General features: G+C 37.1%; 1 pseudogene; it reads left to right on the top strand.

Moving 5' to 3' along the window:
- The first annotated feature begins 2,971 nt into the window (after positions 1 to 2,971).
- Positions 2,972 to 5,076, top strand: LOC102024594 (annotated as a pseudogene).
- The last annotated feature ends 5,287 nt before the right edge of the window (positions 5,077 to 10,363 follow it).

Raw genomic sequence — 10,363 nt, 5'->3', positions numbered from 1 at the left:
AGTCCCACTTCACTAAGGGAAGGCAACTGCAAATTCAGACAAGATAACGTTTTCATCCTTTCCATTATACAAATGTTAAAGATTGTTAAAGTGCCTTGTGTGGTGGTGCATGCCTGTAACCCGAGGACTTGGGAGGCTGAGGCAGGAGGATTGCTGTGAATTCAAGGCCTGCCTAGACTACATAGTGAGTTCAAGGCCAGTCTGAACTACCTAGTGAGACCTTATCTCAAAAACAAAACCAAACCAAACAAAACAAATTGATAAAAAATGAGATTGATAATGTCCAGCATTGCTGAGGGCCTGAAGAAGCATGTATTGTCACGTATCGTCACATATAGCTCAGAGAAGTATAAATTGGTGCAGCATTTTGGGGAGGGTTAGAGTTTGGCTCTTAAGGCCCCCCCCCAAAGGGTCCTGTGAGGGTACTGGGCCCCTGAAGAGAGGAGGGTGGTGATTGGGAAGTCTTCTGGTCATTGGGGGCTGAGCCTTGAAGGCTTCATGGGACACTGGCCTTGGTTTTCCTTTCTTTTTACTTCTTGGCCATGAGGTAGGCAGCTTTGCTCCATCAGACCCTCCGTGCCATGTGTACATCCTTGTCAGAGGCCCAAAGCCATGGAGCCAACTCACCATGGGCTGAAACCTCTGAAACTGTGAGCTAGAATAAAACATTCTCTTTTTAAAATAATTATCACATCTATTTTTTTACATTAATGGGAAGTCCTAATGACTAAGACAGAGACCACTTTGGCATATTCAGCAAAAAAATTTAAAATTTCCATCTAGCAGCTGTACTCTTCAAAACCTAACAGCAGAGAAACACTTGCTCACATGTCAAGAAGGCACATACAAGCACAGCTGTTAACAAAGTTTCTATTAGTAAGCAACCTGAACGTTTGCTAGTGTGGAGACAAAGTAGAATAATGTGGATTTATAGGTGCTAACATGCTAGAAATCCAAAGTACACCAACTGTGGAAAATGTAGTAAACAGAAACATCAAAGTTTTTATGTAAAGCCAATTTGTATAAAACAACACTATACACATGCTATATTCTATAAAGTGTGTATGCATACATACATGCAAATTCAAAGAAATAATGAAAAAATAAACTGAATTGCTCACCTTAATTGTTTGTGGCAAGGAAACAAGGACTAGGATTAAAGATGGTGGTCACAAGGGACTTTTGGTTTCTCTATAATGCTGCAGATTTAATTCTTTTCATGCATTATTTATGGTATTAAGTGATTTTAAAACACATACTTCTTTGCTACAATCATTCTATTGGCCCGTGTCCATATAGAAGTAGGCCATATAAGCAGACCATCCACAAATGGAAACAGGGGTTTTGATTAGAGTCCTCTGGGACTCCTTTTTATGAGCATAGGAACCTTACCTCCTTTTGCTTGTTTGAAAATAGACATAAACTCCAAGTTCTTGTGAGAGAATACAACTTTGAGTTCCTCATCAATTCTTACTGGAATATTCATTTGAGAGCTAATATTCATTGACCATAAAAAGATGTGGAAGCGATCTATTCTACAAATGGTTTATAGTCTATAAATTCTATTTTGACCATTAGAGTACTTAATTTCTGGATATTATTTTCACCTCTGTAGATATGCATAGGATGTAAGTATTTCTACAAAATCAAGGTTAGTGAGTACCAAAAAATATAAAATAACCATGCACAGAAAGGAAACAAGGCATACAGAAACAATACACAAAGATTTTGGATGTTGGCATTATCCTTCATAATCCAGAAAACAACTACATGTGAAAATATTTTACTATTATTGAATGTGTATGCTCCTTCCCCTAATTTATATATTGAAACATAATTTCCAGTGTGATACTATCTACAGGTGAGTCCTTTAAAAGATAGTTAAGTCATGAGGGAGGAGCCTCACGAATGCAATAAGTGCACATTTGAAAGGGACCTCGGAAAGCCTCCTTGCTTCTTCTGCCATAGGACAGCATGTGAAAAGATGGCAATTTATGGACAAGAAAGTAGAACCTCATCAGATAATAAATCTGCTAGCACTTTGATCTTGGAAGTTCTAGCTTCAAGAACTGTGAACAAGATCTGTTGTTTAGAAATCACTTAGTTTATGGTATTTTGTTACAATAGATCAAAAGGACTAAGAAACATCTATAGGGAATAGGAAATTTAAAAAAATATTGGGAAAGAACCAATAGAACTTATGTAAGTGAACAGTTATGAATAAAATGTTCAGTGGCAATATTTAAGGGCAGATTAGATATATGCAAAAATTCAAAGATAGAACAAAATTTTCTAAAGAAAAAACTCAGAAATATGATGAAAAGTTGAGGAGGTATAAATCATATAATCAGAGTTTAGTAGGAGAGGAAAGAAACAACATATGAGGAGATATTGGCTAATTATTTAGTAGAAATGAAATAGAGACACTCATACATTGACTCAAGATGCTTAATGAAATTTGAGTAATGTAAATAAAAATCCATACTTATACACATCATAAAGAAACTTCAAAACTTCAAAAACAAAGAAGATTTACCAGAAGCTGCAGAGGAAAAGGCAGCTTGCTTTCCAAGATGTTAAAAATTTGTCAGTTGACTTCTAACGGTAACAGGGAAAGCTAAAAGACAGTGGAATATTATCTTTGATTCACTAGAAGATACAGTAATTAGCAACATGGAGTTTCACATCCTTGAAGAGCAAGACTTACACACACAGAAAAACTATTATGAAATGGAAAGTTTTTCCATAAAACTTTCGCCAAAAGAAATTCTACTGTGTATACTTCAGATAGAAATGATCAGGGGGTCGGGGCAGTTGCTGTGGGAGGAGCTGTGGTCTTAGTGTGATCACTAGCCGTCGCCGGCCTTGGGATCGTCCTTGTCCCTGGCTTGGGTGAAGGTGTGGGACACTCCTCTCTAAAGTAGCCTGCCGGCCTCTCAGCCTCTGCTACTGCCACACAAAAGGAGACGCCCAGTACCTCCAAAGGAAAGTCAAAGGAGGTGATACTCATGCACATCCGTCAGAAAAAGCACGTGCTGTTCAATATGAAGTGGAAGCTACCGTTCTTGGAGAGATGGACGATCTCATGTTGGGAGACCGAAAGGAATGCAAAAAAAAAAAAAAAGCAAAAAGATTCATCCCAGTGCTAACACAGATATAGCATCCATGGCATGGAAGGTGGTTGAATATAAACTTATTCATCACTCAAAACGAAGCGAAGCAGAACAGCTGTTGTACTATCTGCAGAACGACCTGGATTCATTGTCAGAAAAAGAAAAAAAGATCAAGCAAACCTAAAGCTCCACCTCCTTTTGAAGGAATGGATATTGACGCAGCGGCCAACATTAAGGACGGGGGTAAATACCCTGAATTACTGTATGAGACTTTCCAGACAGGGTTCGAGGCTCTGTTCCAATCCTGCCCCTTGCTCCAAATCCTGGTAACTTGAAAGAACTGCGATGGCGTGAAACTACCCCCTGTGCGCTAGCAAGAGTCCTGCGGAAGACTGGCAGCAAAGCGCCTAGTTAGCTACAGGAATAATGTACTGTTCTTTTCTCTTTTTCAGCTTTCCTCAGTTTCACGGAGTAACCGCTTATTATAAAATTAGGGGTCTGTGTATGAATATCATTGATCGTGAGTTAAAAAGAAGAGCTCTGGCAAGAAGGCCTTTCTAGAAAGGAAAAGGCTGTTGATGAAGACCTTGAAGATCAAGCCTTGCAAAAGGATTATGAAAAACCTTTAAAAATTACGGGGGGCTTGTGGTAAAACAAGAATAGCTCTTGAGAGTTGCTTTTCCTTTGCTTCTGGATCTGGCTGAGGATACTTGTCCAGAACTGAATATGAGGATTAAGAACATAGTTCACGTGTTGGCAAAAGCTCTTCACTGGGGGTCGTTCTGAGCTGCCTATTTTAGTTGTAACATCCTTAAAGAAACAGTATTTTATGGAGCAGAAAAATGATATGGTGGAAATAGATATTGCTGAAAAGCTGGTAAATCTGACACCAAATGAGCATGAAGATTTACTGAATAGCATGCTCTGGCTTTCTCTAAACCTGCCCTGTGACTCAGAACTGAGCAATAAAATGGTGCAAACTGGACTTCTTCCAGAACTCATGGACTCTCGGCAGTGAAAACCACCAACAAACAGCGATATGTGTGCTTTACTACAGAGGCGTGGGTGATGGCTCTAAATCACGGTTTGCATATACTGACTGCATATACACCGACTTATACCACAGTTAATGCAGATGCTCTTCGGATGTTCAGATGAATGGATTGATTTGAAACGCATTTCTGTCTGCATTAGTCTTGCTGCGAACAAGAGGAATGTACTGCTGAGCTGTGAAGGAAATGCTTAGGAAAAGAGCTCTGAAGTTTAAGGACCCATTGCTGATGAAAATCACTGGAAGCATTTCCCAGCATGATAGACCAACTAAAATTTTGTTTATTGATTATGTTGGAGATCTTGTAGCTCACATTCTTTTTTTTTTTGGTTTTTCTCTGGTACCGGGAACCGAACTCACGACCTTGCGCTTGCCAGGCAGGCGCTTTGCTGCTGAGCTAAACCCCCAGGCCCTGTAGCTCACATTCTAATGATGATGATGAGGAGTTTGTGATTGAATGTTTAGGGACTCTGGCAAATCCAACTCTTCCAGACATGGACTGGGAACTGGTTCTTAAGGAGTACAATTTGGTTCCATACTTTGAGGATAAATTAAAACCAGTTGCTGTAGAAGACAACCTTGTTTTAGAAGGGATTATAGTGATTGGAGCTCTATGTATGGATGACTCCTATGCTGGCTGCATTGCTAGCTAAATCTGAAATAATTCCTGCCCTCACTGAATTACTAAATGCTCAAGAAGATGATGAATTTTTGTGTTCAATAAACTTATGTCTTCTACCAGATGGTTTTCCACCAAGGCACGAGAGATGCCACAATCAAGGAAACACAGGCTCCAGCATGTCTAACAGATTTAATGCATAATAAAAATAATAGAATCTGAAAGGTCTGTGATGATATTATACACTAGGTATTATAGTGGAATATGCTATCACCTTTGGAACTGAGATATAGTTGGACAGTATTAATTTCCTGGCAGCCTTGGAATGGATAGCTTGATAAAATTTTCCCTTTCTGTGTGTCCTCTCAGCTTGGAAAGAAATCTTTGTGGATTGGGTTACCTTTGACCTTGGCCTAATGCCGATACTATTGTGGGTCTGAGTTTCTTATTTTCCCCTGTTGTTTGCTGCAGATTAACTCCAGTGCTTCTTGTCTTCTGTTGAGTATTGTTGATGCTAACACTGTTCATGCATCCAGCTACTTCTTAATGCTGAATAACATTTCCTGAGACTCAAAAGTGAATGAAAAGCTATTAGACTGGAAAACACTACATGGAGTATATCATATGGAAGTTCCGACCTTGGGAAACAGAGTGGGCCTCCACTTGGGAAATCTGATCCTGGGATTCTGTCTTTTCTGTTTCCTTTTTTGTTTCTTCTCTGTATCTCTTTTAAAAAGTGCACACTGAAGATTTAAAGGCATATAGTACATTTCAAATGATTATGAGTAGCATAATGCCTGCTCCTCAAAAATTTCACCTTTAGTTTATATTTATGAACTTAGGACCAGTGTAAGATGAAGGATTATAAAAGGTTCAGCTTTTTCTCTATGTTCCTCTAAATGTCAGTTAAAGGGTAAAGAGACAAGCCTCAAACTTGGTTTAATAGTAAGGAGAGAAAATGAGCAGTGATCCCATCTAGCAACGTACAGCCCTTCTCTCTTTCCCTCTTCTGACTGTTGTAAGTCTACAGTGCTAATTAACAAGAAAGAAGGTACTGAGAGTAGCTTAAAGTATTAAAGGATATACTGTCATGGTTTATGTAGAAAAAAGTGTACTAACTAATAATCCCTCAGGAAAATTCTAACTGACTAGTCTCTTCGTAGTTATAAACCTAAAACTAAGGAAAAAAGTATTATAACTCAGCATGGGTAGTGCATCTAAGAATAAACTCTGATTTAATGTGATTGTTTTATACATTCTATACATTTCTTGTCTGTTCATCTGCCTGTTAATGTTTTTGGTAACTACTTAAAGTACTTGTAGCTACTTCAATAAAAGAAATTTTGAGCTAAAAAAAGGAAGAAAAGGAATGATTCTAGAGGGAAGGTCTACAATGTAAAGAGAAAAACACCAATACAAGTTGTAAGTATATATGATTTCTAAAGAAAATTGACTACATGAAACAAAAATATGTTATGATATTAAAAATTAAAATATAAAACTTAATTTGGATTTTAAGTAGTATTAAACTATTTTATGAACTTTGTACAGTCCAAGAAGAGATATTAATTAACTATAGACTCTGATAAGCTGTTTGCTTAGTGTCATTGTAATTTCTATAGCAGCTTTTTAAAAAAGGGAAAGGATATTTCCTTTCAAATCTAGTAGAAGAAAAGTTTAGAATATTGGAAAATGATTTAAAAGAAGGCAAGATAGGAGAGAAACATGCACATATAACAGGTGGGATAAAAACCAAGACAAAATGAGAGATGTAGTAGAAATATCATAATTACAATAAATATAATAATTGATAAGCTGGATTTATAAAAGTTAATGACAAATGTCTGGACATAGCTAAACACAAAGACATTATTAGGTCAAAAGTAAAAGAAAAAAGAAGATATAGTATGCAAATAAATGTTAACCAACAGAAGCATATGGGGTTAATTAGCATCAGACAGAATAAAATTAGTCAAAAGAAATGTTATATTTAGTGAGTATTACTATAAACCAATAAAAGGATCAATTCATCAGGAAGATGTTATAATTTAAAATTTATAATGCACCTAATTATATAGCTTCAAAGTATACAAAGCAGAAACTGACAGAATTACAAGGAGAAAGATTTCCAAACATAGGCTTTTAAAAGTTGCTCTTAGCAATTGATAAAATAACAATACAAAACATCAATATAGATGTGAAAATTTAGCACAGTTACTAAACTTGACATAATAGATGAATATAGAACACTACATCCAATAATTATAGAAAATTCTTTCTTTTCAAGCCCATCAGGAACATATTATAAATTCTGACCATATATTGAGCCATAAAAAATTACAATAAAGCCAGAGGCTAGAGATTATGAAGATCATGTCCTCTGACAGCAATGTAGTTGTGCTACAAATTGGTCAAACAAAACAACAACTAGGGGCCAGGGATATAGCTTAGTGGCACAGTGCCTGACTGGCAAGCCTGAGGTCCTTAGTTCAATTCCCAATACCAAAAACAAAAACAACAACTAGAAAACACCTAAATTTTTCAATAATATAAAACAGTTATAAGTAACTTATAGGTCATTTAAGAAATCACAACGCAGTTTAGAAAATATTTTGAATTGAACAAGGATAGAAACACTGCAGAGCATACTTTTGGGATACAGTTCAAGCAATTTTATGGGGAAAGTTATGGATTAAGTAAATAAAAAAGAATATATGATGATAAATGGATTAATCAATCTTAAGAATTTAGAGAAAGAATAACAAAATGAACCAAAAGAAATAATAAATAGAAGAAGAGAATGGGGGAATCAATAAAATCAAAAGGTAATTCTTTGAAAATGCTATAATAAAATCTCTGGTGAGATTGAGGGCATGAAGACAGAGAAGTTGAAGAAAGAGAAGGAAAAGAAAAGCACAGGTAACTAGTGTCAGGAATGAAAAAGAAGCCATTACTACAGATCCTGCACACATTAATACGCTACCAAGAAGATTTTATAAACAACTTTATGTAGATAAAGCAGATAAATTCCTAAAAACTCTAACAACTAGAACTGATTCAAGGGAAAAATTAAACTTGAATAATCTTATACTACTAAAGAAATTGAATCTATAGCCAAAAAGAAAATCTACTTATAAAAAAATCCTAGGCACAAGTGGCTTTACCAGCAAGGTCTTATAAACATTCAATGCAGAAATGATTCCATTATGACACAAACTCTTTCAAAAGTAGCAAAAAAAGTTAATGCTCCCACTCGTTATCAGAAGCTAATGTACCTTTAATATCAAACATAATGTAGTAAAGTACAAGAAAGGAAAATTAGCAATAGTCTCATTCAATATGGATGCAAAAACCTGAGATCAAATCCAGCCAGATATAAAAAGGCCAAGTTCAGTCTTAACCTTGAGAGAATCATGAATTCTGAGAGGGCTTTGATCCTCCTGGAGTCCTGAAATCATTCCATTTGCCTCTTTTTATTTAGCCTTCACCATACACTCATTTGGGAGATTGCAGACCTGATCAGCCCACAATAACTAAGGGATATTATTAACCAGATACCTCTTTTATTTACTTCCTTCTCTTTGTTGCATGGTAGTATCTTCTTGATTTCCTTTATGCCTCTGATAAATAGTAATGGCCCACGAGTGGGAATAAAGGATACTTCTCTTTCTAAACTCCCTTTCCTCCAACACTACATAACACCTCGTTCTTTATTCATTTTCTCTCTCTCTCCCTCCCTCCTCTCTCCCCTTTTCACTCCCAGATCTATCCTTTTACCTACTCCAAATCTGCTCTTTAAGCTTCTTGCCATAGGAGCACAAAGCCCTGGAGAAGAGACAGGACAGCTCATGATTATGCATCTAGAGATGAAAACAGGACTTTGCAATACTCTTACCATTTTCATCCATGTCTAGCAGGAAACCAGATCCCCAAAATGACCAATCAACAAACAAAAATGGCTTTTGTTTAACATAAAGAGGAGTTGATTTTCAGTATCAGACATCTGGGCAAGTAGGGACTCAGCCTAATCAGAGGGCTTGGGCTTATATATGCCCTACTACTGCTACTACTACTACTGATAATAATAATGACAGAATTGTCCTAATGCTTGTGCTACATTTGGAGCTTGAAATGATTGGTAACACTTTCCCTGATGAGGTTAAACAGCCTGAATCACAGGGCTGCACATTTGTGTAATAAAGACCAGAAGTTACCACCTTCTACAAAAAAAAAAAAAAAAGGCCAAGTTGACTTTATCTGAGAAATACAAAGTTAACTTAGAAATATAATTAATATTATTGACCACATTAACAGAATAATATAGAAAAATCATGTTTTCCCATAAGATACAGAAAGTGATTTAATAACATTCAATATCCATTTATAATGATAATATCACCAAATTCTTAAACTAAGAATAGAGGGAAACTTCTTCAATCTGATAAGGCATGTACTGAAACTTTGCAGATATCATACATAGAGTTGAAACATTGACAGCATTTCCTTTGAGATCAAGGATAAAATAATGCCTCTTTTCACTTCTAACCAGTGTTGTACTGAAAGTCCTAGTTAATGTAGTAAGGCAAAGCATAAAGATCAGAAAAGAAGAAATAAAATTATCACTATTCTTAGATAGCATGATTATGTAAATAGAAAACATGAATAATCTACAAATAAATTAGTAGAAATAAAAAGAAAGTGTAGAAATTTTACTGGATATAAAACCAAATTGTACTTCTAGATAACAGTTCATCAGTCATGAACTAGAACTAAGAACATCACATCAAGTATCAAGAATTAAATCTGTCGAAGCATGACTCCCCATAAGTTGAGCCAGCCATCACCTCTTCCCAAGAGCTGCCATCACAGCTTGTAGTTGGCAGGCAACCCCCAAGAGTATTATAATTTCCATGCCTACATGAACTAGAGGCTTCTTCCCACCAACATTACCTCTGAAGGGATCATGGCACTGCCAGTCTGGGGCAGGGATGCTACCCTTGTACTTCACCCCAGACACTGAAGCTCACAATCCTGAACCTTTACACCCTTGCCTAGGATCCCCAGTGGATTAAGACAGTATTTGCTGGATGGGGTGGGAAGTGGGAGGTCCAAGATAACAGGAGTAGAGGGTGGTTGGCTGAAAATCCTTCCAGAAGGTGGGACCGTAGAGGCTGTAAGCCCCCAAGTACATGCTGCATTATTTCATCAGGCATCACTTACAAAAACACAAAATCAAAGATAAAATTACTAAAGCAGTGTGACAATCAAGCTTAATTGTCTGAATCACTGGATTAAGAGACTCCTGGAATGGTGATTAGATCACGGGGTGCTATCAGCTGAATGTGTTGTTAGGAACCGGGGCCCTGTTGGAGGTGGATCACTGGAGCCATGCCTTTGGAGGGCATCTCTCTTGCTGGTGTTCTTTCCAACCGGCTCCACTTCCCAGAGGTTGTGAGGTGGGCAGCATTTCTCTCCCGTCCCCTCCCACCATGTTGTTTCTCCTTTGGAGCTAGCTGACCATGAATTGAGCCCTCTGAAATCTTGAACCAAATGAACCCCTCCTCCTTTAAGCTGCAGGTG

This window comes from Chinchilla lanigera, unplaced genomic scaffold (genome assembly GCF_000276665.1).
Source record: "Chinchilla lanigera isolate Chin_1 unplaced genomic scaffold, ChiLan1.0 scaffold00026, whole genome shotgun sequence".
NCBI lineage: Eukaryota > Metazoa > Chordata > Mammalia > Rodentia > Chinchillidae > Chinchilla > Chinchilla lanigera.
This window is presented reverse-complemented; position numbering and strand designations above follow the sequence as displayed.